Source organism: Opisthocomus hoazin, unplaced genomic scaffold (genome assembly GCF_030867145.1).
Source record: "Opisthocomus hoazin isolate bOpiHoa1 unplaced genomic scaffold, bOpiHoa1.hap1 HAP1_SCAFFOLD_260, whole genome shotgun sequence".
NCBI classification, from domain to species: domain Eukaryota; kingdom Metazoa; phylum Chordata; class Aves; order Opisthocomiformes; family Opisthocomidae; genus Opisthocomus; species Opisthocomus hoazin.
Window position 1 is genome coordinate 2,568 of NW_027449056.1, and position 27,433 is coordinate 30,000.

Consider the following 27,433-nt stretch of genomic DNA (forward strand, 5'->3'; position numbering starts at 1 on the left):
TTTTCAAAAAGATCTATCAGATTGGTAAAAACAAAACAACAAAAAAATATCCATTAACCCTGCTTATACTTTAGAAGAAGTCAAAGCAACTGTAGCTTCGTAAACTGTAGGGAAATTCACATGATTTGAAAATTGGTGTGAAAATACCATGCCTTTACCAGACTCTCATGGCTGTTAAAATGCTAGTTATAGTATTAATTGCTTCAGTTACATTTCTGAGCTAGAATATGAAAGGTCAGCCCAGACCTAAGGCCCCAGTTCCAAAACAGCATAGATCTACTGAATTTTTTAAATCTAGATACGATCCATACTTACTGGCCAAATTAGTCCCTGGCACAAACACAGCAAAGTAAGCGGGTCTGCACAATTTAAAGATTTTTAGCCGATCACTGCTACTGGTCTTATCATAAGATGCTCTGAGGTTGCAATGCTTATGCTTATTACACTGAACATTATTTCCCCGGGGAGTTCTCAACAAGGTGGGAAACACACTCTCACCTCTCTGAAATGAAATTCAAGTCTACTGCAGCATGCAAGCTTTCAAAAGTTTCAAAACCTGCTTACTCTGGGCTGCATGAACTCAAGGTGTTTTGCTGGCTGGAGAAATGTGGTACTATAAGGAAATCTGGTGACTTGGCTTCCTAAACAGATAGTTAGCTGATACTTTTGTCTGGGATGGGGTGTGGGGAACACAACGTCAATATATTCTTAAGAAGTTGTCCCTTTTCCTTTTGGCAAGAAGTGCACCAAAACAGCCTTCTTTGTAGCCCCAACTCCCTTAGTGCCGCTCAGGTGCTCAAACTGAGGTACCCTGGCAGTGTGGGGCTATGATAGGTGCTTTCCAGGACGCTGAGACATGTTATCGAATAGCAAAAATTAACATTAAAATAGTAATCAGCATAAGTAAACCAAAGTGATTTACATCAAGTGAAAATCTGGCCCAATGGAAAAGTAAAGGTAGAATGAGCTTTTCCTACCACTTAGCATCAAAAACAAGGGAAGGGGAAGAAGAGCAGTGCTTGAAGAACATAAGATCCCTAAACACGCTCTGGTAAAATTTTTCTGCTCAGCAAGAGGTGACTAAAGCTGATTTGTGAATGTTTGGTGCCTTGTGTGATCACCTCCCCACTCAATGTGTACAAAAGCCCACAATACCTATTAAAGAAGTATTTTATACTCCTTTTGTGTTAACTGGTGTATGTACCCAAGAAGTGGGTCAATGAAGAATCAAGAATGCTGGCTTGGCAAAAATCTTCCAAAGTCAGAACTTTCAAAGAGGCAGTCGTGTCTAGCGACTAATATACAAAAGTGAACCACCCGGAGTTACAGACCTTTCTACAGCTGTTTGAAAACTCAGCTGTCTTCCTTTTTTTGTTATTTGGAGGATAAAATTGGAATGGTGGGCTCATTACGTCAATGTTACTAATGATAAAAGAGCAATTTCCAGGTGAAACTGAGCACTGGGAGAAATTAAAAGATTTTAGAAAATGAGTCCTGCTGATCCCCTGAAGGTCTCATTGCTCAGAACTGTGGGGTAAACTTGGGAAAAAGCCAGTCATTCAGTCCCAGATAGGACCTTTTCTCAGTTGCTTCTTGTACATTTAGCTTTATTTCTGATGCCTCATTTCTCAGACTTCACTCTCTTTCTGGATGAAAAGTAGACGCCATCTTCCTCATAGATACCTTGGGTGTTTTTCCTGAGGTGAATCATTAGTCTAACATTTCTTAATAAACTTCACGATGAATGTCTACGGCCTTAATTAAAATGAGCTAAAATAATTTTATTTAGAACCAAAAATTTTCACTCTTTCTGAATATCCCATTGCTAAGTTTAATCAAAGGCCACTGATACAAAGGACAAAATAGTCTGATCAGTTAAAAGCCCGAGATGACTGTTGGTTGACTTGTTCAGGAACAAACACTCTCAGAACCCATTCTTCAGATGAGGCCCAACTCCATTAGGCTGTCATAGCACCTGCCTAACTCTCAGTCATGTTAATGAAGATATCCATGTACTTACAGACAGGCACACGCTTAAGTAAACTGCTAAATCAGGGAGAGCAAGTCTCAACAGTCTTTGGCACATCGAGGTTCTGGAGGGTCATGTTTGCATAAAAGCAGTTCTGAGGAGGAGCTTTATTGCTCAGCCACACGACTTAATGTTTATTTTTACATGTCAAAACTCCCACTTAAAAGTAAAATTTTGTTTCTCTCCAAAAACAGAGACAAACCCAGAAGCAGTGGTTTGAGCACCAGTTTGGCTATAACATTTCCTTCAGTTTTGAAATATGACATGATGGCAACGCAAAATTAAAGATAAGTCCAGAATCACTCTAGGAACCTGGGCTAAGGTTTATTTTTTCTGCTGAAACCCAATATTATATTAGTTTTATGTGATTATGTTCACTGCAAATATTTCCTACAACTTTACTCATAAATTTCTGGTTTTCCTTTTTCTGAGAACTAGTCAAGAACACTTAATTTGCAGACTTCTTAGTCATAATACAGCAGCTCCTAGAAGATCCAGCTGAGACGCAAAGTAATAGTGGGTCAATTTCAAATGACCGTCACATGCTTTTATAAATACCACAAAGCACACGTCTGTTTTCAGTACATGGGACAGCTTTGGAAATCTGTCCCCTAAATTATTCAGTCACCTGACAAGGTTGTAACAGTCTGCACAGCCCTTCTGACAATAAGTATTAGCAGTGAAGTCAGCAAGCGGGTTTACCATGTGAACAGTGTACAGTTACCGGACTGTAACACTGAGATGGAGCTGTGTGCTTCCACAGACGTGGAAAAACATTAAGTAATTAAACACTTAAGTAATAAAGGTAAGCTGGTGAAAAACTGCAAAAGCTATGTTTTGAACTCTCATACTAATATATTATTGTGTTATATGACAATATATTACAGAGCAAGATAAAAATACATTAAAAAAGCATTAAAATATGTTAGGCAGAAAAGCATAAAAATAACATAAAAACATTTTCAAGAAATCTTTTTCTCCTAAATATAAATGTTAAATTTGTTGCTTTATTCTCTGACTTCCCCAGAGGATCACATTGGGGCACCATGTAGGTAATGTCAGTGAGGCAGTGGTTGAGGGCTGGCAGATTTTCAAAGTGGTTTCATTCCTTTAGTCTCTCCTTCAGATTGTCCATGTTCCTGTTCCAAAGCCTGTTGAAGTGAATCGGATTTTTTCCACAGATTTCAATTGTGAATTTTGAATCAGTTCTCTAATCAGTTCTCAAAGCTTGAGAAGTGGGCCTGCATGAACCTCACGAGGTTCAACAAGGCCAAGTGCAAGGTCCTGCACCCGGGTCGGGACAAGCCCCGGTATCAATACAGGCTGGGGCACGAAGGGATTGAGAGCAGCCCTGAGGAGAAGGACTTGGGGGTACTAGTGGATGAAAAGCTCGACATGATCTGGCAGTGTGCGCTCGCAGCCCAGAAAGCCAGCCATATCTTGGGCTGCATCAAAAGCAGCCTGGCCAAAGGAGGTGATTCTGCCCCTCTGCTCTGCTCTGGTGAGACTCCACCCGGAGTCCTGCATCCAGCTCTGGAGCCCTCAGCACAGCAAAGACACAGACCTGTTGGAGTGGGTCCACAGGAGGGCCACAAAAATGATCTGAGGGACGGAGCACCTCTCCTATGAGGACAGGCTGAGAGAGTTGGGGTTGTTCAGCCTGGAGAAGAGAAGGCTGCGGGGAGACCTGATAGCAGCCTTTCAGTACCTGAAAGGGGCCTACAGGAAAGATGGGGAAAATCTTTTTAGCAAGGCCTGTTGTGATAGCATAAAGAGTAATGGTTTTAAACTAAGAGAGGGTAGATTTAGACTAGATATAAGGAAGAAATTCTTTACAGTGAGGGTGGTGAAACACTGGAACAGGTTGCCCAGAGCAGTGGTAGATGCCCCGTCCCTGGAAACATTCCAGGCCAGGTTGAACAGGGCTCTGAGCAACCTGGTCTAGTTGAAGATGTGCCTGCTCACTGCGGGGAGTTGGGCTAGATGACCTCTAAAGGTCCCTTCCAACCCAAAGCATTCTGTGATTCTATGAAATAGCGCTTGCAATAAGTTACTCAAACAGCATTTGCAGGACAATACCTAGAGATGTGGCAGAGTTTTCTGAAAACTGGGAAGGAAAGGACACTTGTTGCAAGGTTGAAGGACCATAGGAATTTCTGTTCATCTCTTCCTTTCTTCATCTGTCATGACATGGAGAGAATAGCAGATGACTGCACATACCTGCTGTAACACCTGTAACACCACAGAGGTTTTTACAGTCCTCAGTAATCTTCACCAGCAGGTGAAATCACAGACAGACATCTGTAAGCCATACTACAAAACATGTACCTGATATAGGTATTTTATGCTGACCTCAGGGCACAAATTTTGTGACTGTATACTCCAGTAAATTTGGGGCATGTGAATTGTCTCCAGTGTATTTGGCGACTTTACCAATTACCAGTTTAAATGAACTGTGGTACAGTAGTAATGCAGGGTATACCACCATGGAAACAATACGTATTTGCACAGACTCCCCTCCAGCAATGCCCCTATCCATGTTTTCTTGATGCTTGGTCCCTAATGGTCTACTCTGACCCTGACTTCGCACAGCAACTTACTTCCAAGAAACAGTCATGTAAGAGGATGCAAGCTACCTGAAACATGAGTTGTACCAGTGGAAACACAGTACTCATTGCTTGCATTGGCATGCTCAGAAAAGGGCACCAAGACTCTTGTCTTCATCCACTGCAAAACAGGGAAATAGCACCAGTGTCAAACAAATCAGAAGGGGTTCTGGCATACATGCTTCCCTTCTGCAGTGAATCTCCGGGTTAAGGAAAACAGCATGCATACAAAATAGTGATTATTTTAAACAATGTGTTTATTTGTAATCTTTGAATCTATAAAATAGATTTATTTAAAGGAAAATGAAAATTGACACATTGATGTTTACTACTTGTATCTTTCCTTCAGGGCCTTATACTGACTGGGCCTGCAATTTACATCCTGTAAAATATGATATAAAATTTTGGGAGATACTGGTCTTGTGACACTCCTGCTTGTCCCAAACTAAATAAAGAGAAACTCTGTAGATGTTGAAAGGCTTACCATAGTGCAAGACCAGGGAAAATCGGACTTACTACTCCTACGACAGGCCTAGAACTTGGTCCCTGAAAACAGCTGGATCCTGACACTTCAGCTCACTTCCACCTCGTGTTCTTTTGTTGGCCTCTGACAGGTTGCTTCTCTCACTGGAAGCCAAAGTGGACTGACTTTGCTCTTCCCCTCCATAGTGTCCACTTCATCAGACAGCTGATGGGATCCGTTTTCCTATTGAGCCACCTGTTACAAAGAATTTCAAGTTTATTTGCTTATGAAATGTATTTAAAAGAAATCCATGAAAATAGGCCTGGATTAAAACTAAGTAGAGCCAAGACGAAGCAAAATGCACAGAAGTGTACGTATTTCCTCATCATAAGCAGATAAAAATAGTTGTTTTTCCTGCTCCCACAGTTTCTTCTTTTTAAACCAGGGACTATAATAACTCCTATTCAAACATGATAGAGAAGATACCACATGTTACTGTGCTGTGGTTTGAAGTTGTGCTTCCTTAACACAAAATGTGGGTTTGCCCATAAATGTATTCAAAAAACAGCCAAACACTTCAGGTGTCCCACTCTTCCATGCACACTGTAGGAGCACGGTAAGTTCTTCCTTTCTCCGTACATTATGCCGTCCCACTTTCAGTGGCTGATTTTTTATTCTTCTTTCTGATTGCTGGGTTGGATTTCTTTTTGCTGTCTGCAAAGGTAAAGGATTCTTTCTTGGGATTTTTTTTTTAACCCTTCTCTTTCCTCCGCCTTTTCTGAGGAAGTATTTCATATACCAAAACTTTTGCAATTTCAGCCCCAAGTTCTAGTCCAGTTCGTATCAGTACTTGCTAAAAGTCAACTACCAGCATTTGTTCTGTGGCTTGTGAGAGGTGAATTGGTGGGTCTTGGAATACACATCATACAGTCAGAATTAATTGGCATCCTCTTTGGTAGTCCCTTAAGAGAGACTGGTAACTGAGTGGGTCCTGAAATTGAAAACATCTATTTTTTACTTAGAAATTAAATGTATGAAATCAAAAGCACAGAATGAGGACAACATTCTTTTTGTAGATTTTCCAAAAGCACTAAATCCACACTTGGAGGAGAAGATAAAGATCATAAGAAAAAAAACCCTACACCACAATCATCAATTAAACACTCAAAAATAAAGAAAAAAGAGAAAAAGAAAAAAATTCATCCAATTCAAATGGTGAGGTAAAGTGCTCTTTTATGTTCCATTGCACGTCCTGCAGGAACAATAACATTCTTCTGAGAATCAAAACTGAAATACAGGCATTTTTAGCTCACAGGAAAATATGTGTTTTGATCGAACATTTATATGAGATTAGAATTCTTAAATATTGGGCTAATTATACCACATAACAAAAAAAATCTTGGAAAGACTTCTGAAAAGTTATATGTGAATAACAGTTGCCGAACAAATTGTAAACCAGACTCTAGTAATTGTAGCTAGTGCAATCAGGCGCTCAGCCATCATCAGAAATTCAGTCAGAGGAAAGTAAATCCTGTGCGGTGCAGAGGCATGGATATATTAGTATCTAGATATTTTTGCACCCTTCATTGTCAAATTGTCTCAAAAACAATAGAAAATTTATCGTGACAACATAAGGAAAATGGGAGGTGAGATGGGGAAGGAATAATTATTAATGTCATTAACCGATAGGAAGCTGAGCATCAGGTAGGCTAAGGGTTTGATTATTAGTAAAACTGTAGGAATAGCATGGAATATGTCTCAGAGGCATAGCAAAAGCAGAGTTTCCTACTTTGCCCTTGCTCATTACGGTGATATGTATTCATTACTGACCACTATCTGCTATAGGTTGCTATCATTTCAGTGCTGGTAGTTTCCCTGGCTTGAAGGAGGTGTGGGTGGAAAAGGAGTCAATTCTAAACTGCACTCACTCCTACTTTTTCTTTACTTGCTTGCTTCTGAAAGAGCAAGTCTTATACCATCTCACTTCTTTTCATAATCAGAGTCATTGTCTACAGTTAATTGGTTTATACATGTTAATAAAGAGGATATGTGACAGATTCAGAAACCAGACACAGTTCACTCAAACCCAAATTCCTACTTAATTCCATAGTCCATCCTTCCTTTGTATTGCCGCCAATGAAAAGTAAAATAAGCATCCATCCTTCTCTTTACAGGTTCACTACGGTGAATATGAGTTTCTGTCCCCTAGGATTTTGTGTCGCATGTTTGCACTATCCAGTTTACAGGCTGTTATTTTTGTCACTGGTGGGACCTCCATTGGTAGATTATCCCCTACTCTTGCTGAAGGATGATGATGATGATGTATTGGGTCTTTCCTCTTTGCAACTACCATGATACTACAATGAGCAAGTATTCACTTCACACTTCTCTTCCTGATAATTTATTGTTATAGATCCGTGGTTTCCTTTTAATGTCTGGTTCATTAGATGGTATAAATGTGTGCAGCATTTTTAGCTGTGGTTGACGAAAGCAGGGCATGTCGAGGTTAAGGTTTATTACGACTGTCATGTTCAGGAATGGAGAGCTACAATATACTGTTTCTGCTCTGAGTCTCTGCACGTAACTCCAATTGACACTGGAGTTACGCATTTGCCTGAAAGCTGTTTATTGCCCTGTGAGTACTCGCTGTTTCTATGGGTGATCAGGACAGAACAGATCTGAGTACCAATTATTTCAAACCTCCCTGAAACTTTCTGTGAAGCTGGGTTAAAGAAATGGTGGCATAGTACTGAGGAATGTAAAACCCAACAGATAATAGCTTTGTCCCTAAAACCACACACACACAGACATTACTTTAAGAATATTCAACAGTGTCATTTATTATGTAGAGGGCACTATACAGTTGCCCTCCCCTGACACTAGCAATACAAGTGCTTCATGAGGGAATAAACCCCTGAAAGCTTGGTTGCAATTTACTTCTTTACTTCCTGCACATAGTAACAATGATAGTCGAAAAGCATTTTAAAATTCATAAATATGTAAGTAGCCATTATCAAGTGGAAAACATATGTCTGACTATAGGACCTGATCCACTACTCAGTTACTCCAATTTTAAACTAATGCAGCTCCACGGTAATCAGTGATGCTGCTGGTGTGCAACTCAAGTAGCATAAGGCAAATAAGGCTTTTAGTACATGTAAGGGTCATTTTGCTTAAAACGAAGGCCACCATTTTCCTTGTGTGTTTATTTTGGGTGCCTTAATCCAAATGCCCAGCAAAAGAGGCACTCAGCATAACTGGATACTTTTAAAACCTGTTTGTATTGTGACTGACAAAAAGCTGAGAATATTTAGCTACATACTCCTTTTGCAGGGGGAAAAAACCCATGCTGCGTGTTTTTTCTTCCTTTTTGTGGAGCAGAAATTTGAAAGTAACCAAATTTAGCTGCTCAGTAAGTTAATAAGACCATGATTTCAGCTGGAATTCGTTGTGATGGTTAAGATGAAACTTCATAGATTGGTTAATGGGAAGCGAACAGGATGATCTTTACATGTTCATAAATGCAAACAGTTTAAGACCAGAAGGAGGCTGTTAGAGCCTTCAGTCTGAGGTATTTTCTCTTCACCTTCACCCAAATCCTCTCCGCGCTGAGCAGACTTGAGCTTGGCTGAAGCTGTTTTGTTTCTTTTAAAAAAAGGCATCCCATCTCAATTTTTCTGAGAAGTGTTGACTCCTAAAGTGTTAATCATTGCACTGTGTATTAGCAAAGCAAGCGTGGAAAGCAGAATCAGTAAGACACAATGCTAGGTTTGTATAAAACCAACAATTCTCCCTGCTGCCCCCCCACTCCTGCGTAAACGTAGCACCATAGCCTAGGGGATGAACAGCAGAGTAACAGGAGGTTCTGGTGTTGTTTGCGCCCTTCTAATAGCTAAGCTTTTTGTGGAGGGTCCGCTGTGGAATTTCAAAGACAATAAGCAAACTTGCACCAGACAAAGTTGCATTCCTTTACATTTTAGATGTGAGAGATAAAACAGATACAGTGCCGTTCAATCCTTTATCAAGGTGACAGAACTCCAAACAGCTTTGATGCTGTCTATTGCAAACCTCAGGAGGATTTGAGTAGGAAACAAAATCTGATTAGTTTGTTTGACTCGGCTTTCTAACTACATGCATTCAGAAAGGGCTTCTGTACAATTCTCTTCTCCTCTCTTTATTGTGTGGTTTGCTTTGTTTGCTTGAGTTTAAAACTGCCATTATGTGAAAGTGTTGCAAGTATAAATAATTTAGAAGGTGACTCTGTGGGGATACTAATAATAAGTCCCTGCTTTTTCTAATAGCCACTCATTATGGTTCTGAGAACTAGTATTCCATAGAAATGATTACACAACATCACTGTATCATGGATACTGTGGATGTTGACAATGAAATAAATTTGACATTATTTAATTAAGTGCATTTTCCTTCTCAAAAATGTCCTTTTTATTTATGACTTGCACCACTGCTTTAAATTCTCTAAAAGTACCCAAAGGCTTCTTGAGCAGACAGATGGATGGACAGACAGATACATCCATCTGGTTTTATCTGTCTTAAGTGTTTGGATGTAATACCTTTCCCCAATAAAGAGCCACAATGATACAATTATCTAACAATGCACAATTACTTCTAAGGGAAATCTAATCAGTTAATAGATGTTAATAAAGACAAATGTATAAAGGTAATAAGTGTGTCAAACTCAAAGACTCCTATTCTGTTCACTCGTTTAAAGGAAAGAAAAAGCTTTTAATGGGGCTTCTCTTACTTTTACCCCATCATTTTATAAATTGCTTTGCCAACCCTTCATAGCAAATAGTAATTTTAAGTAGGCCAACTTCAGGCTCAGGTTGTGTGCACTTGGTTGTAATAATAGTGTAGCTGCCCTTTCAGGAGTCAGTAAGTCCAACAGTTCAGTCTTTTTTTTTGGTCTTTTTTTATATTTTTTGTTTAGTCTCCAGTAAATGAATGGGTGCTGTCAGTCTGAATGGCTGTTGCTTAGAGAAATCAAGCTCTTTATCGTGCTAACTTCATCCTGGGGTCTTTTGGAAAGTCATAGGGCAGGCAGGCACTGTTTAAAGCAGTCATAAGTAAAAGCCTACTCAGTGCTCTGCACACAACAAACAGTGAGGATTAAACAACTCATGAGATGTAGTGGCCACCCTCTCACACAGACGCATACTATTTCAGCACTTGGATCTTTGGACTACATGATGGAAAAAGATACCGAATATAGATAATCATAAACTGTTCAAAGCTACCTTTTATTTTAAATAAACATTGCAGAGCTTCATCAGAACCATATTCACATCTTCTGTTTCAAAGCGTTGTGATGAATCTCAGGGCAAACTGTTGAGATGTTAAAGGATGCATAGTCCATTCAAACAAAACAGAACACAAAAACTGGGAGCAAAGTATACTTATCATTTTAAAATACTGTGAAAAGCTTCACACTAATGACTATAAGAGAGTTAAAATTACTGATAAGATGGAACAAGCCACAGCGCAGCTACTGCAGAGATTGCTTGGCTAACAAACTATTACAATAAACAGAGCATTGTTTAAAAGAAGTTTGTGTTTTAGATAGCATCATTTTATATAGATGGGTTTAGAAGCTGGCAAACAAAACAGACAGTGAACCCAGAGCAACTTTACTCTCTCAGACATTCTTAAATACAAGTCTTACTCCTCTATACTCCCCTAGGACTCCTCACACATTTATTCCCACTGCCGACAAGCCACATGCGTTTCCTAGTGCTGCTCTGTCTCTCACATCTCTAGTGTCTGCCTCTCTTCCTATTTCCACCTTAACAGTATGGCTCTTCGGCTTCTGCCTTCGCCTTCTCTCACCTTGACTGTTGTAGTCCCCTCCTCTCAGGACTCCAAGTCCCACTTCTGCATCCCGGCCCCTAATGTGCCAAATGCTGATGCTTCCTTCTCACGCACGCATCAGAACCACCTCCTACTTTAGGCACTTCAGCAGCCTTCTACCACCCTTTTCTGGATCAATTTCAAAATGGTCTTTTTTAAAACAATGTCAAAGCCTACTTAAACATAGATGTCTTTTTTTTTCATATTCTCTCTGCTCTCTAATGCTCCCCTCCCCTCAGTTCTGCCATCTCAGTTGAAAAATCCTTCTTCTCTACCATAGCTACCATGTAAAGAGCCTTTCTGTATTTAAAGCGCCTTTCTGTATCATTGGCTAGCCATATATTTTCTCCTTTGCCTGTACATACCTCTTAATTTCTCTCCATGGAAACTGGTTTGGGACTGAGTTCATGAGGAAGATTAATACTGTATGGCATGCTTAAGCAGTTATTGTAGAACTCTGCTGTATTGGAAAACCAGAGCATGATCTAAATAGCACTTGGGATAAATCTGGCAGAAGGATGGAATGGATTTTTTCAGTCCAGATGCAAAACTTGCCCACAAAAATTTTCACTTACCAGTGTTTCACCTGTATTTAGTACATCTGAAAAGGAAGCATAGACACCAGTCTTAGCTGCACATGTTTGCATCAAATTTGTCCTAGCAACGAGGTACTTGGTACTGTGAGCTTTTTGTTTCAGGATGTGGAATTTGACATTATGTCATTTTCATATGTGTTGTTTTGTCGACCCTAGTTTCTTGCACCAAAGGAAGACCAGTCCTTTAGATACATCACTCTTGTTTGACTGTGAACACATAGTATCAGGCATCAAAAATTAGGAAGCTAATTGGACCACTCATCTCAGCAGAATTGATTGCTGGTTAAGGGACACAGATAAAATACAGCTGCATTTTTCAATGCAGGCTTCTGTCAAAATCCATTTAGAGTGCTAAATTTTTCTTCGGCTATTGACCACTGTATTTGTTTGTATTTATTTCACTGACTCACACAGCTAATGCATTTCCTGATATGTCTCCGACAGCTCAGGTGAGACACCACAGGCTATGCTGTCTCAGGCTAGAATTTACTAGGATTAAAGCAGATGTGGCATTACTAGGGTCTGCTAAGCCTCCTGTGATTTATAAAGATATAAAGTATATATTTTACGATTATGATGATGCTAAAAATTTTGTGGATGATAATATAGTCACATTGGAAAGACTGAATATAACAACTGGGGAAGAATCAAGAAAAGGAAATGGAAACTAACTCTACTAGTTCATCTGAATGGGCGTATGCATTTGTTGCTTTTATAATTTTGTTCTACATGGATGCAAGTTTACATGTATAAAGGCATATTTGATTTCTAAAATAGTTAAATATTACAGGATTTTCACTATCAAAATAAAAATGTGTATTGTTCCTAGGAATACACACATCATTGACAATTTTAATAATGCAAAGTGAAAACAAAGAATAACTTTCCCTCTTCTAACTACTGATTTATCTTCCTATGTTTTCTTCAGTTTGGACACTGAATTAGAATGAAAACATTCGTTTTGTTCTATCTATGGCTAATTTCTCATGAAATTTATTTTCAAATTCTTATGCACACAAGCACAATGCTGAACTACTTTGCTTGAAGATGTTGCCTGTGAATTTGGGGCATTTTTTTCTCTTTTCACAGGCTTTTTTTGTCTTACATAACGTTTTTATTGACCTTAAATTTTGTATTTCTTTCAAAGGTTGGTTAAAGATGTCCTAAAATTTGGCTTTAACTTCTTATGAAAGCTTATAAACCAGTTAAACCACAATAAAAGATCTGTGTAGCATATTTTAAAATATATTTCCTCATTAATATATAGGTATGTATAGGTATGTGTATCATTTAAACTGCATGTGAGTGTCAAGCACAAACCTTGCAATCTTAAGCTAATCTTCATCTTTAGCCATCATTGAATTTTTGAGCATCACCACCTAGCTGCTGCCCAGTCCAGAGATGCCTAAAATCTTTTGGTCCACATATACTTGTTTCCATTGGTAGGAATGCACAGAACTGCCTAGAATGGGATATAGTTGACAAACTTGGAACTGGAAGCCTAGCAGTACTGAAAAGTGAGATATTGCCCTGCTCATGGTTATGTTATACAGAAAGGATCTCCAGGATAGAGGAGTAGGAACACAAATACATATATGGTGATGAACAGACAGTAGCGTGTTCCAGAGTGACACACGGCTTTCAACACAAAAACAGCTCTGCCTCCATATATCTCCCCAGGGGCCAAATCCAGCCAAAGTTTTTGTCATACATCAGCCATACGAAGATTTACACAAAAGAGGCAAATGGGGTAGAGGGAGTGCTATGCTCAATGGCTCATTGGCTAGAAAATTCACTTGTTAAATAGGATATATGTTTGCAGGTCTTCTCTTCGTCTTGATTTAAACCAATGTCTTAACTGTTCCAAGCGAGTTGAGTTTCCCAATCAATGGGCTATTGAACATAATGCCCCATCTTTACTCTTCTTCACTACCATGCCTTTCCTGTTCTCCTGACTGCCAGTTCTGCTGTGTATGTAACGACTAGTCAGTAGAACAAAATTAAATCAGAACAAGGGCTTGACTGTACAGCCTCTTGGTTAGGGCTCCAACTTCAGATGCATGAGAGTTAAGTGCTGGTTAATTATGACTTTATAATTGCTTACTTCGGGTGGAACATCTTCAGAATGAGAACTGAAAGGGCTTTGTTCACTGTACTGAACACCCTGGTGATTCAGATATTCTTTTAGGATGGGATGGACCTATGCTCAAGTCTCCATTCCAAATCAAGCAGGACAAGGAGGCAAAACTTGATCTCCTTCTTTCCAGATAAAGAATCAAATAATTATGGTGTCAGCTAAAAAGGAAAGAGATCTTTATCTGTGTTGTTATAAGAAAGAACAGACTTGTCCTAAGATGTTTGTCTCACTGAAAGGATCTGTAGGAATCCTGACTGGACAGTGTCTTCCTCTAACTCCGAGACAGAGTGTGCTTACAGCAGAAAGTAACTCGCTCTCAGGATACGCATGTACACAGGAGCAAAAATGATGATGGAATGGGGTGTTAAAAAGTAGAAATCTATATGCCTAAAGAACTTGGGCACTTTCAGTGTTTAGTGAGGTGTTCTTTTTGTTTGGGTTTTTTTTACAAAAAAATGTGGTTAGGTATCTAAGTCCACCTTCTGGTGATACCTGGAACATCTAACCAGAGACAGGAATTTCCTTGGGAGCAGATCATCTGCAACTTAGGCACTAGTATCAACATCCTTTTGCTAATACTGCCTTCTAACTCAGAATTTCACTGAGCATTTGGACTGGCTTTACAGGGCCTATGAGTATTTTGATAATAGGGCTTGGTCTTTTTGAAAATGTTCCTTATACACCGGGTTCTTTACTAGATCAGGCTGAAGTGATCAACATTGTTGGATACGGCCCTGCAATTATCAGTTTTGTGGGCTCAGATGCAGGTTTATACACATATTCTTAGATGCCTTCAACCCTACGCAGTGCAGTAACAATCAGTGAAATTCTCCTGGAAATTAAGCCTCAACACCCTACCAGTCAGAACAGTCAGAGTTAATATTGAAATCCATCAGCAACCAGTTATTAAAATTATGTAAGATCACACACAGAGTTTCCAAACCGCTCTCATAAAGAAAGATAAATATTAGATAGGTTATGTAGATTGGGGTTCATTTCATAAGCGGTATCTCAATTGTATGCAAAATATAGGATAGTGGAACACATTACAGAACTGGACAGTTTTCATTGAAGAAATATGTGCTCAGTTTGTTTCTTTTTGTGACATGATTTAATTTCCACATGAGATACTTAAGTGGCAGTGACTACATTAAGGGAGACTTCTCCAGCTACCCATCCTTTAGCAGCAGAGAGAAAAATACATTAATAGCCCCCTCTTTAGCTGGGGAAGCCAACAACAACCAAAACGTGGTGCACTTGAGCACAGGTTCCTCCAAGGCTCTGCTCTGCCCAAAAGCCAGCTGAGTACTGAAATCAGGGGAACCCAAACTTCAAGTGCTTCAGAAAGCACAAACCTTCCCAGTGGCAGTCCTTAGCTTGTTCAGAAGAATGAAAACAGCAGAGAAAAAAGAAATGGTGCAACATTCCACGTATACGTCCTCAAACATAGCATATCTGTCTATCTAGGACCCCCGCAGAGCAGCAGCAGGCTTTATCGCTCACTTGCCAGCCGTACTTCGCAATTATCTGTGGTGAGCCAGCAAGGTGGGCTGGGGAGCAAGAGCTGAGCCCTGCGGGAGGTGAAGCACTGGTCAGAAAGCATGGGAGCCTGGCATATGGAGCGATAGGCTGAGGAAATGGCTTCACAGAGGTTTTTAAATTTTTCAATTCCATGATTCCAAACCAGTTCGGCTTACGGGAACTAAGACACAAGGATACATGAAACACATGCATATACTAACAAACTCTCAAAAATATTTTTAGAGCATTTTCCTCTGATGCCTGTGGGATACACAGAACACAAAATGGGATGAGACAGAGTAAAAGCTTCACCAGTATGACACTGGGAAGATCTGTATAGTTACGTCTTCGTTGTAGCACACTTGAATAATATAACTTTCCCACACTTGCACTGCTAATGCCTTCAGTCACTGTGGAGCACATATTCCATAACATGGCAGGCTGCAAGTCTCATGGTGTCTGTGGTGTTGACACATCTTTAGCTACTAAGCTACTAAACCCTCTGGTTTGATAAAGTCTTGCCACTGGTATTCAAATAATTAAAGGGAAAAAAACTAATGTGATTCTGCATCTACAGAGAAAAAGAAGATTAACATAAGCAGAATCTCCAGTAACCAGACAGTGCAAAGAGCAAAACACAAGGGACACCAGTGTGTAGGTATGACTTACTGAGAGGTGATTAGGTGTATCTGGATAAGAGCTATAACATGGGGTGGGGTGTGCGATGTGTTTATACACAGTGTATTATTTATGCCCATTACTTCTAATTGCCTAACTAGTTCTCTTTCTTCTCACGTATACTTTAGTACTCACCAACCAGAGAAAGATGTCTACAGCTAAATATCTGCCAATTATTCTGGACTTTTGCTTAATATTCTATTGTTCTACTGACAGCACAGTCTTTAATATATCATTTTATACTATCCTATACATCATCATTTTCCTGCCTCCCTTAGGGCTCTGGCTGTAATAGTTCTTATTTATTTCCACAAGCTAACATATATGCAAAAGATCTTGTAGTCATGATGTCCCGTCCCCCCCCCTCACCTCTTCCCATCCTTGTTTTTTGTAATCCTTTTTGTCTGCTTTTACAATTACAGTACAAGGAAGTGTGAACACAGCATGTGCGTAGTCACATCCCAGGGTCAAATACACAGATTGCTGTGTGGTTCCCTTCCCTGTCCGTAAACACACAAGACACTCCTCTCCCGCTCTGCCGCGTTACACTGCAGCCTTTTCTTGTGGCCTGTAGATTTCTTTTTTTAGCTAATAAACTCGAGAACAGATTGGAAAGGCAATAAAGGAAAGCTCCCTCGCTATTCTAAGGGGTGAGCCAGGAGTTTAACAGCCCGTGTAGTGACTGATCCCCTCACAGGATCTGCTCAGCACCTTCTGAGTCCAAGAGAACTGAACTCTGGGCTGGCAGTGCCGCGGTCTGGTTAGTTGCATCAAACGCTATTTCTTACCGCGTACTTGTTTTGCAAAATTCTTTTTTGGGGAAGAATCTGTAACAGCATAAGCTGGAGGTGGCTGTGACTATATCACTGACTCTGAAACAGAACAAGCATCTTTAGGCAGTAGTTCTCAAACTTTCAGCAGTGTGTTTCTATAAATGTATTTTGGCTGTGTTTTTTTTTAAAGTGGGCTCTTCGGCTCCAATTTCCTGAGGTCCGCTGGTTGACAGGTAGAAAAATACATAGTTTTTTCCTTCAGATTTTAGTAACAATGAAAAAGTGTACAAGCTTCATGGTCAAGACAGGACAGTGGGTACAAAAGCATTGTTATCTTAAGGCAAAATTTACTGTCAGGGAAAACGGAACATTCCTTCTGAACTCACGAACTGGTAGTGCATGTGCAGGTTGGTTGTAGATGGTTGCTACAATAAGGCTTCTTTCATACAGGTGTGTTTATGCCCCAGGCTTGCTGGCCACAGTCCATTCCATTTACAGAAGCTGAATTAAACAATAACTACCACATTGCAAAAAGAAGAAGGAAAAAAAAAAAAAAAAGGTGAGCGTCAAAGGAGATGCCTGAGAGCTTGGTTAGGGCCAAGAAAAACCCTGTTGCAGTTGTCAGAGCTTGTTGATGTTGCAGAGAACGGCACTTTTTTTTTTTTTTCTGCTGGATTTTGTGGTTCTGCCTTAGGAAAGAAAGTAAAATAGAACGGAAGAACAAAGTCCTACTCTATAAATCAGCAGCTGCTCCTTGCCAGATCAAAGGAGTGACATTTTTGCTCCTGGACTACTTGTCCACTTTAGGTGCTTGACAGACAGCTAACAGCTGGCCTGTTACATAGTATAGGAGACTTGGGCTACATCTTCTTCAGAGCAGATGACAAGCTAATCAGAGATACCCACAGCACAGGACATGCGAGTGCACCTTGATCTCTTCAAACGTACCCAGCACATAATTGCTGAACACCTTTATGCATATTTGGCAAGTTGCTGCCTAGGTAGTTTCCACCGAAAAGTAAGAAGGGGAATTAATGCCTTAATCGAATTTGATCGGGGAAGTTAAACTGATGTTAAATTTGTTGACAACTCTCCTTTTCGGGTCAGTTTTGAATTGCCTAAAAAATTTAATATGAAACAGGTAAAAAGATGTGTAAAATACTTCAACGTGGTATTATTCGACAACTGCACTTAAAAAAAAAAACACACAAACCTTCTAAAAAGTTTTTGGAAAAAAGTTACCTGATGTGAGGCCCCTCCACGCCTGCGTGAGAAGCTCGACAGGCCGATGGTGCTTTCCAGGCTGCCGACCCTCACGAGTTCTCAAAATCTTTTCCTATGAGTTCAAGATCATAAATTAACGCGCCTCTAAATGCAGGAGTTAAGATTTGATAGGAGATCTGTTATCTACCTTCGACATGAACGCCCCACTGCCAGCAAACCAAAGTGCGTGCCGGATCGGCTAGAGCTGCGTTTGGCGTCCCCGCAAGACGCACGCACACGAAGCCGGAGGTTCAGTGCCAGCAGTGCAACACCCGGGCGCCATGCCGCTCCCGGCTGGCTCCCACCCGCCGTGCGCCCGGCGCAGGGTGACGGTGCCCGCTGTAGGCCGCGCCGGCGGCTCTGCCTCTCGCCTGCCAGCCGCCGAGGGCTGCGGCCGGACGCCGGCCCGCCTCCCCCCTGCCTCTCCGGCGGCTGCCGAAGACCGTTTCTGCGGAGGGCGATAGGCAGCCGGGCGTGGCTAACCTGCTGCCGCCCGCGGAAGAGCAGCCGCGCCGGCTCCCGCCCGGCTCCCGGGGACGGGGCTCGGCGGGCGCGGCGGGGGAGGCCTGGGCCCACCGCAGCCCCCCGGCCCGGCCCGGCCCGGCAGCGGCGCTCTGGCCCCCCCTCACGGCGCCCCGCCGCACAGCGGGAGGCCGCACACTGGGGCCGCCGGAGCGGGGAGCGGCGGCGCGGCTGTTGCCGGCGCTGCCGGGCGCCGGCCCCAAGCGCTGGCTGGCTGCGGCCCGGGTGTTGGGCCCGCACGGCCCCGGGCCGGCGGGGAGGCCGACGGCGGCAGCGGGGCGCGGGCCGGCTGGGGAGCCGAGTGGCCCCGGGACCTGCGGGTGCGCGGGGAGCGCCCGGGAGCCCGGCTGCCACCGGGGCCTCCCGCCGGGCTGCTGCCTCGGCGTAGGGAAGGGTCCTGCGCGGAAGCCTCCGACCCAGGAGCGAAGGCAGGGCGGCAGCTCCCCGTGACGGGCACCGGGTCCTTCCTTGGGAGAGCCGAACCGCCTCCCCGCGCTGCCCGGGGCTGGCCCGGTAACCGGGAGTTGCGCCTTTAACGAGGCGGATTTTCTCCGAGGTGAACAGGCGCCCGTCCTGCCAGTTCCCATGATTTTATCACAAGGCTCAAGTTACTTCACGTTAACTGGAGGTCCCGGCTCCAGCAGGCGATGGGTACGCGAGAACCTTTCCAAGTAACTTTCTGCATTTTGTGGCTGAGAGGAGCAGCTGAAAAACGTGGCGCAAGGACTGAAAAACTCGCAACGTCAACACCGAGAGGAGCGCTGTTTAAATCTGTGATTTTTTTAGGACAGTCTCACGGTTAGGGGACGGGCAAGTGGTGATTTCCAACAACTGGTGGCTGCCAGTGGCGTACGGTATTTTTAGGAGTTCCAAGACAAAGACACAAGACGCGGCAGCGGCCTTCGGGAGGGTTAGCGCCTGCCTCGGGCTGCCCCAGGCACCCGGCACGGTTGCTCTCGGTCGTCTTCTGGAGCCTTCTCTCCACCGCACGTGGATGCTGACTTAGGTCCTCTGAATCATGCCTTTGACAGATGCGAGACTTCTGAATTAGCTTAAGAAAAACGAGATTTAACAGCCGGCAACGCGCCTTCTCTGACCAGGCTGTCCAAAAGTACAGGAAGTTTTGTCAGGGAACGAACGTGCCGGTCCCTCCCTCTTCCCCTCAAAACCAATCGTGTGGGTGACTCTGTTCCTCAGTATTCAGGACTTAGGGGAGCCTGGTTTAGATGGCTCGTTTCCAGGTGACTAACTCAGCTTTTTTAATTTCCTATAAGGAATGTGCAAATAAAAGTTGGTAACCAGGTGCAGTGTAGATCCACTGAAGCACAAACGAGGTCTTTTTCAGCTATTTTTGCTTACACCCGTACAGAAGGACACCTAAACCTAGTTCTGTCAGTTTAGAATGCATACTGGAGGGAGAAGTTAAATAAGATAACTAGCTTTTACTTGCTCAGATAAAAGTTTGGGTGATAGACAAAGGCTGTAGTAAAGGCGAGGGGGGTGTACGTCGATAAAAGTGTTTCTGCAAATTAGTCTTTTCTAATGCATTCCTTCAGACCACTCTAATGTGCTCGAGACTTCTGAAATTATTCTTTCAGCCTGGGAAAGGAGTAATTTTCTTGGTTACATATGAAAACATTTTTTGTGACTTAGCTATAACATTTCATTGGTTATTTTCCCTTCCAATTTAGGGCATCCTTGAGCAACAAGGCATCAGTGTAGTATATACTCTTGAGCTAAACACTGACATGTTCGTAGTCCAAATACTGAAATACCATTTAGGCAAAGACTGATTTTCCCATTGTGAAAACATTTGGATTATTTTTTGGAACGCATTCTTAGGCTCTTACTCAGCAAAACACTGAAGCAGGTGCTTAAACCCTGTTTATTCACCAAGTTCAGTTCCCATTTACCTAGGCTGAATAAGAGCCGAGCTTCTCATCTAGAGTTGGCAGGTTTCTGAAAAATCTTGCTAGACTGTTTCTCTGGGTACCTAAAATGTTTGAAAATTAGGCTTTATATTCAGAAGACAGAAAATAAACAATTTTAACCCTACATTATTGCTGTTACTGTTCTTACTTTTATTTTTATTGTTTCTGTGACGAAGCCTGTGACATCGTTCATTCAGTATCTTTGTTCTTTTCAAGCGAAACAGCAGCAAGTGTTTCCTTGGGCTAAAATCTAAGCTGAGACAGAACTTTCTTTGTCATTAATGCTTTTAGAGAACCGATTGTGACTTCGTCTCACAACTTTGTTTATTTCTCTGTTTTTCACCCAAAGAATCGAGAGCCCATTTATGCAGTGGCTGGTTTGTTAAATAAATGCAATATTTTAACACCTTGTTTTCCGCGATGGGTATTTCAAGTGGAAATCCCGACTGAAGACCGGTACAGAAAAGTTTTGACTAGTATGTGGTGGCTCCACGTTGTTCCTCAGTCTCTCCGGAGGAGCAGTCTACTCTGCTGCGGGGGACTGGTTCGGTTTTGCACCAGTTCGTCTCGCAGAAGATAGTGGGCGCATGGACAAGTGACTGGCGTTAAATACCACTCTCTGCTTCAATTCAGGTTAGACTTGAGTTCAGATAGTTGGGAACAAATTGTGGTTTCCTAAGCTTTCATGCAATCCATCCGCCTGAAACAAGGCGTGACCCTACGTACTTAAAGTGAATTTTCTGTGGTAGCCATAGAGTAAAGCTGGAGATATTTCTAATTCTGATCACCAATCAGTGCAGCCACTAACAGCTCGTTTCAAGAACTAATCTTACTCAGATTCGGTTAAGGAGTAGTCACAGTGTTTTGAAATACATGTACAGCATGTATAAAAAAGGCAGCAGAAATGTCAACAAAATTATTTCTGAATGTGCCAGTCTTGAGCGAGCAGACTAAGAGATCTCCGTTTGCTGTTTATTCTTTTTTGCACTTTGCAGAAATATCTCTTTGTGATTTTATCCGAACATTATTTATTATAAAAATAAAATGAATTATCTAAATGTGAGTTTAACGTCATTTGATATGACCTGAGATAAAATATGATAAATATGTAAAGATTAATTACAGGACTTCCTGCAAAATACAGAATACATGTTTATTTTGGACAAAGAAAACCAAGGCTGTATTTGAAGAGATGCAATTAAATGCATATATTTAGATTATATTGTCATGCTAATTAGCAATGGTAGGAACCAATTAGGACTAGGGCTACCAAATCACCAGACTACGCTGCATATTCACTCGTATACCTTTACTGCTCTGCTGTTTTTTGCTGGAAGCAGATAAAAATGAAACATGTTTTTTTGAAAGTCCGTATTGTTGTGCACTTGGAGCCAAATCTTGTTCGTTGTGCTTGTGTGAATCGTCCCACAAAAGTTACCGGGACTACTTGTGCGAGGGAGACTGAGTGTAGCTGTAGGAAATATGTGCAGCCACCTTAGGTAGCAATTAAAGAGAAACGCAAGATGCAGAAAACCTTCTTTCGATTCAAATGACTGTTGTTTGAATAAGCGAGGGCGGTAATCTGTCATTTGCAGAATGCTGGAAGTGAGATTTTCATTAAACGCACTATGTCAGTGACATGTATTTCTCAACATTACACACCTCATTTATCATTCTGGAATGAGGAGCAAGTGCCATGTGAATGTGGAGCTTGTGAAGGTATCGCCTCGCAGCCTTGGAGGCTGGTGACCCCTCTTTATCTACACAGCAGGTAAGGCACAAACAGTGGCAATGGGAGCTCTCGTTGCAGTCCCCTGCCAGTGTGCCTGGCTCTAAGCTGGGGGAACAAAGGAAAGATAGCATATGGATAGCAGATTGTAGGAGCGCTGAAAGAGGACTGAGGAAATCTATGTTGGGTGTGTGGCTCTGCCAAAGATCTCTTGTATGACTTTGGCCTTGTCACTTAATCTCCTTCTGTCTCCGTTCGCCTGCGCAAACAGGGAGAAGGCGTCTCTCCTCTCCCCTGGGCTTTGCCTGGAAATCTGTTCAGAGCCTGAGTTCTCTTGGATGGTGCGCTGGTGCAGCGCAGGGTGGAGCAGAGCTTCGCTTCGCCAGGTCCTCTAGCTGCTGCTGTCGTCCAAACAACAGGAATTACTATTAACAGAAAAGTAACAAAGAAATCCATGTCTTGTTGATAGATTTTACTCATCTTTTCAGGCCGTTCAATGTTCGGCCTCTGGGTGAGGGGTATGAACAAGGCAGGCAATTAGTGTCAGGAACAGAGCTGTGGATTCTTCTGTTACAGGGTCCCAAATAATGCTGGAAATAGTGGCATTGGTGTTTTCTTTTTTCACCTGTCTCTTAGTGCCTTTTGATAACATTTGTGCCAAAATAGCATCACAGTGTTCCTGCAACACAGGAACTGAAGCGCTGTGCAGAAGGCTGTATTTTGCTTTACGCCAGCCCTGGAGATGGCTCCCTGAGGGATTCAAAAAAAGCCCTCAAAAAATGTAAAGGCTAGGCCGGGGACTATGGTTTGTACATCTCTGTTATGCACTGTGCATATTTATGGGGCAGTATAAAGAATAAATCCACAAACACTGCATTCTGTGCCCCTGTCTGCCGATTGTGCTGACGCATTACGTGATATAGCTACTGCTAATGAAAGTAGGATCTGATTTTTAGCTTCACTTGAAACGTGTGTCTGGTTTGCACCTGCAATTTTGCAAATGTAAATAATTTAGGATGTAATTTTTCAGACCTACCCATTGGTGGGCAAAACTGATGCTGTTTGTGGACAGGATTTTTCAGAGGAGCTGTAGAAATGGAACTTCAAAATGATCTGGATGCCTGAAGCCTCCATGCTCCTGTATTGTTCTAAGTATATGCCAGCGTGTCTTCTCTTCAGACAAAGTGTTGCTGGTCTAGAGGACATCACTTGCACCTGCAGTTATGCACATGTGCAAAATAAAAACCGAGACGTAATGAAATCAGCAATCAAACACAAGGGCTATCTTTTTGCAAGATCTACTGGACGAATGTGATCACTTTTATCACTATTTTCTTTGTAGGGAAATAAAGATTGGGGGACACGCTATTGTGGCTTTAACCCCGATTTCCAAGATAACGAGCGAGTTGGCTGTATGGTGAGTTCACACTGAGAAGCCGCCTTTATTTGCGCCAGTGGAACAAACTAAGGCCAAGCTCTTCTGGGAGCGAATGGCTGGGCAAGATCGGGTTTTCAACACCCAGCCCGCAAGGTTTTCGCTGCAGTGGCAGTGGAGGACGTGGGGCTGGAGTGGAGTATCCCAGTCTGCCGCTCGTAGAGGCAGAGCAGTTGTCACCCGAAACCCTCCAGGACTTAGAATTTTCTTAATGTTCTGCCTTGTTGTGTGAGCCCATTGAAAGAACACTTCAGAGGGCACCCATTTCTTACTAATGTAAACTTTCTGAGGAGTATCCAAAGATATGACCTCTGGGTGAACCTTTAACCTTCCCCTTAATTATTTGTTTGAAGACAGTGTCGAGTTCTCCCGCTGAGAGCCAAGGCCCATAATGCTTCGCAGCCCCGCGAGCCAGGGTGTGCGCGCAGGGAAGTGGAGAGGGACATAAATAAGGGGACCACCAGATGTAAATAATAAAAGTGTTTGGGGTTTAAATAAAAAACAAAAAAGCAACTTGGTTTCCCTGAAGAGTGGCCTGATTGAAGAAAAGGGGTTAGTAAGACGGAAAGTGTGTGTGTGTGCGGGGGGGGGGGGGGGTGGGGGGGGGGGGGGTGGGGGGGGGGGGTGGTGTGGTGTGGGCGGGGGAGTGGGGGGTGTTTCTGTTGTCTGTGATTTTTCACAGGCCTAAATAAGCATTCATTCCACTCTTTAAAACCTTGCCATCTGTATACACCATTAGAAGCTCATAGGTGAAGAGAAAACAAGTCTTATCAGGCTTTCCTGTTAATCTCTATTGGCCTTAACTGTAGCTGATAAAAGGCGCGCTGGGCGGAGGAGCCTGGGGTCAGGCTCCATTTGGTCAGCGCGGCAGCGTTACTGGAAAGCAGCTCAGCAAATGAAGTCCTGCCGGGGACCTTTGTCTTGGGGGGTGGCAGCGCGCCTCGAAAACGCCGCGCTGGGGCAGGAGACGCCTTCGCGGCACCGCGGTCAGGCGGGAATAAACAAGCACAGCGACTGTGCCGGAGTTTTTATTTTAATACCTGAAGTCACGACTAATTCTGAGGCAGGATGACATTTCTGACAACTGAATTATACTTTTCCTAAAGAATAAAGGATGTCTCCTGGATGTAAACAGGGAGATGCAAAAGAGCCCTTTAGTGTTACTTGTAGCGTTTGTGCATCTGTCTAATGAAATTTCCGCGACTGTGATTACGGAAGATGCAATCGAAGGTGTGCCTCCATCTTTTATTATCTGCGGAGGAATTAACCGGGGGTTGGGAAGGAGGGAGGGAGGGAGGGAGAGGAGTGCGACAAAAGGCCTTGCGGGGTTGGTGCTGCATAAAGGCTAGCCATTTACTAAATGAGCAGATGAACTTAGTTTTCAGTTCGCTGACTGAAAGACTTCGCTCGGTGTTGGATCGGGCCCAATGGCAATTATTGGGGGCTGTTTTGGATGATGGGCATGTTAGTATTTCTGAAGAGGATTAAACACTAGTATTCGACTTCATTAGCGCTCCGCAAGGGTCACCAGCCGAAAGCCCGGGCTGTGAAACAGCACACAAAACCTGCGCGAAGGCTCCGGAGTGTTCTCAAACACAAAGCGGGGTGGGGGGGGACGAGATGACACACAAAAACAAGCGTGGCTCCCGAGTGACAGAAAATTGCCCTGTTTCGAAAGAAACTCCATGAACGGGCAAGTTTTGAAATTATTTTGGGGAAATTAGCTCTGCTTAGCTTGTGCCGATGTGGCTCGCTGCGCATTAAGCTAATGAGAAATATGCAAGCGCTTATTTTTGGATTACCAGCAAAACCAGATCCAGGCTCCGCAGCCAACTCACCGGCGCTCAGGACCCTCGGCAGCCGCCCCGGTCTGGGGGGCAGTGGGGCAGTGGGGTGCATTTTGGGCCTAATCTGAACCACATGTACCTGCGGCCGGGGGTCCCGCAGGGGCGGAGGGGTGCCCGCGCGCAGGGCGGGCAGCCAGAGCCGCTGACCTCCGTGCGACCCGCGCTCCGCAGGCGCCGGCCGCAGGGGCTGCGGCAGGGCCGGGGGCTTTCGGGGCCGTTCGGGGCCGCTTGGGGCCTTTCGGGGCCGGCGCTCGGCGGTGCCGCCGCACGGGCGATAAAACCCCAGACAGGCTGATGGATGGCTCTGCTGACCTCGCGGTACCTCGTGAGAGCACGGGGCGGCCAGGCCTGGTCCTCATTTGCGGCCAGCTGCGAGGGTGGCTGGATCCCGAGGGCGGGAAGGGGGAAGGAAAAAAGCCTGCCGCCCCCTGAACTTTAACCACGTTCCAAGCTGCTCGCAGAAGTTAAAGAAACAATTAATTGTCTTCCAACGCAAGTTTTCGGTCACGTTGGCTTATTCGAAGGCTGCTGGCAAATCCAGCTTTAACCTGGCTAGTAAGATAAGCGTGTTGCCGGTTGCAATTTCTGAGCACTTAAAGTCCTTCAAAGTGAAATTATACTCTCTTAAAAAAGTGACGCGAAGCAAAACACGTCGCCGCGCCGCGCTGAAATCCTGTCGGTTTTAAAGCAGAGGTGTTCTCAAAACACAGAAGCAAGCTGATGAAAGCACTTCTATTCTTTGTATTCTGTTGCAGGTTTATTAATGCCAGAAGAAGAATAGTACAGCCTATGATTGACCAGTCCAATCGAGCAGGCAAGTTCCAAGTAGTATCTGTATTCAAGTCCCACAGGCGCAAATCCTCATCAAGTTATTCTTCGGGAGTCCCATCACCTGGTAAATAAATGCTCCAGCCAGGCATTCTGGGAGATTATTTTTTTTTTCCTTATGTCCCCAGAATTCCGCTGTAGGAAGCAACTTCGCTAATTGGTGCTAATTGGAGATTTCCCACCCTGACTCTACTGAAACTGCTTTTTATTTTCTCTCTGAATTGGTAATTGGGTACAAGTAGTAGTGCCACAAGCAGTTTGTTTGACTGTGAGCTCTTGAATTACTCATTGCTTGTCTGCATCCAATCAGCAGGACAATCTCATTTTCTTGCTACCCACAACTCCTTGGTGTGTGCATTGCTTTCACTTCTGGAAGGCGAGCTGTAAAACTCATTGTATCCATTCATGTGCTTTGACTATTCACAATATGCTACTAATGCGACATGGTACCACACTGCCAGAAAATATTAAAAGATTATTACTTTTGTTTGGGAGTGCACCAGATATGTTCCCGGTAAAACACATGATTTTTGAGACAATACCTTTTCCACGTTTCCATTAAAGCGCTCGGGATACGTAACTCTTTACGCAGCAACTGGTGTCGCGTTAATCATTCCACTTTGTAATATGCATTTCCTTGGCATACTAGGGAGTTGTGGTTTCCTGCCATGAGGTTATGGGATAAAACTGTTCTCCATGTGGTGATGACTGTTGTCACTAACAAGGGCTTTAACTTGATGGTGATTTCGCCTGCTGCTTCACTTTAAAGGTTTTTGAAAAGGTTATTAATCCTTTGGGAAACTCTTCCCCTGTAGCATTAAATTTCTTTTTCATTAACAGGTGAAAAAGGGGGAAAACACTAACTCAACTAACCATGCAAAACATTAAGCCAAATACAAAGTGTGTATGTAAATAGGAAAAGCCTTGTCCAGGATTTCCCTACTCGTTCTAGAGTAGGTGAGAGCGGTTTTATGTGTTTTATTAAGTTTCACCATAAGCACACTGTAGCACAGATGCCAGATTCGCGACTTCGCGTAATTAGGGAGGGATAGAATAGGTACCTACTTCATTAAGAAAAAACACGTAGCACTGCAACGGGCTTCCGCTGTTTTGCATTAAAGGTAAGTAAAGAAACAGATCCTAAGCAAGCTAACTGACTTGACATACTTGTTTATTGGGCCCCCCTATAGCATTTTTATTCTATAGTCCT

The 27,433-nt window shown here is 43.0% G+C and overlaps 1 long non-coding RNA gene across 1 annotated transcript; it reads right to left on the minus strand.

Annotated features, from left to right (window-relative positions):
* Positions 1 to 5,187: 5,187 nt before the first annotated feature.
* Positions 5,188 to 18,210, minus strand: LOC142360322 (uncharacterized). Its single transcript, XR_012762960.1, has 3 exons — positions 18,080 to 18,210; positions 17,911 to 18,004; positions 5,188 to 5,353 (listed from the first exon to the last, which is right to left on the minus strand). It is a non-coding gene; the product is annotated as an uncharacterized LOC142360322 (long non-coding RNA).
* Between the last annotated feature and the right edge of the window lie 9,223 nt (positions 18,211 to 27,433).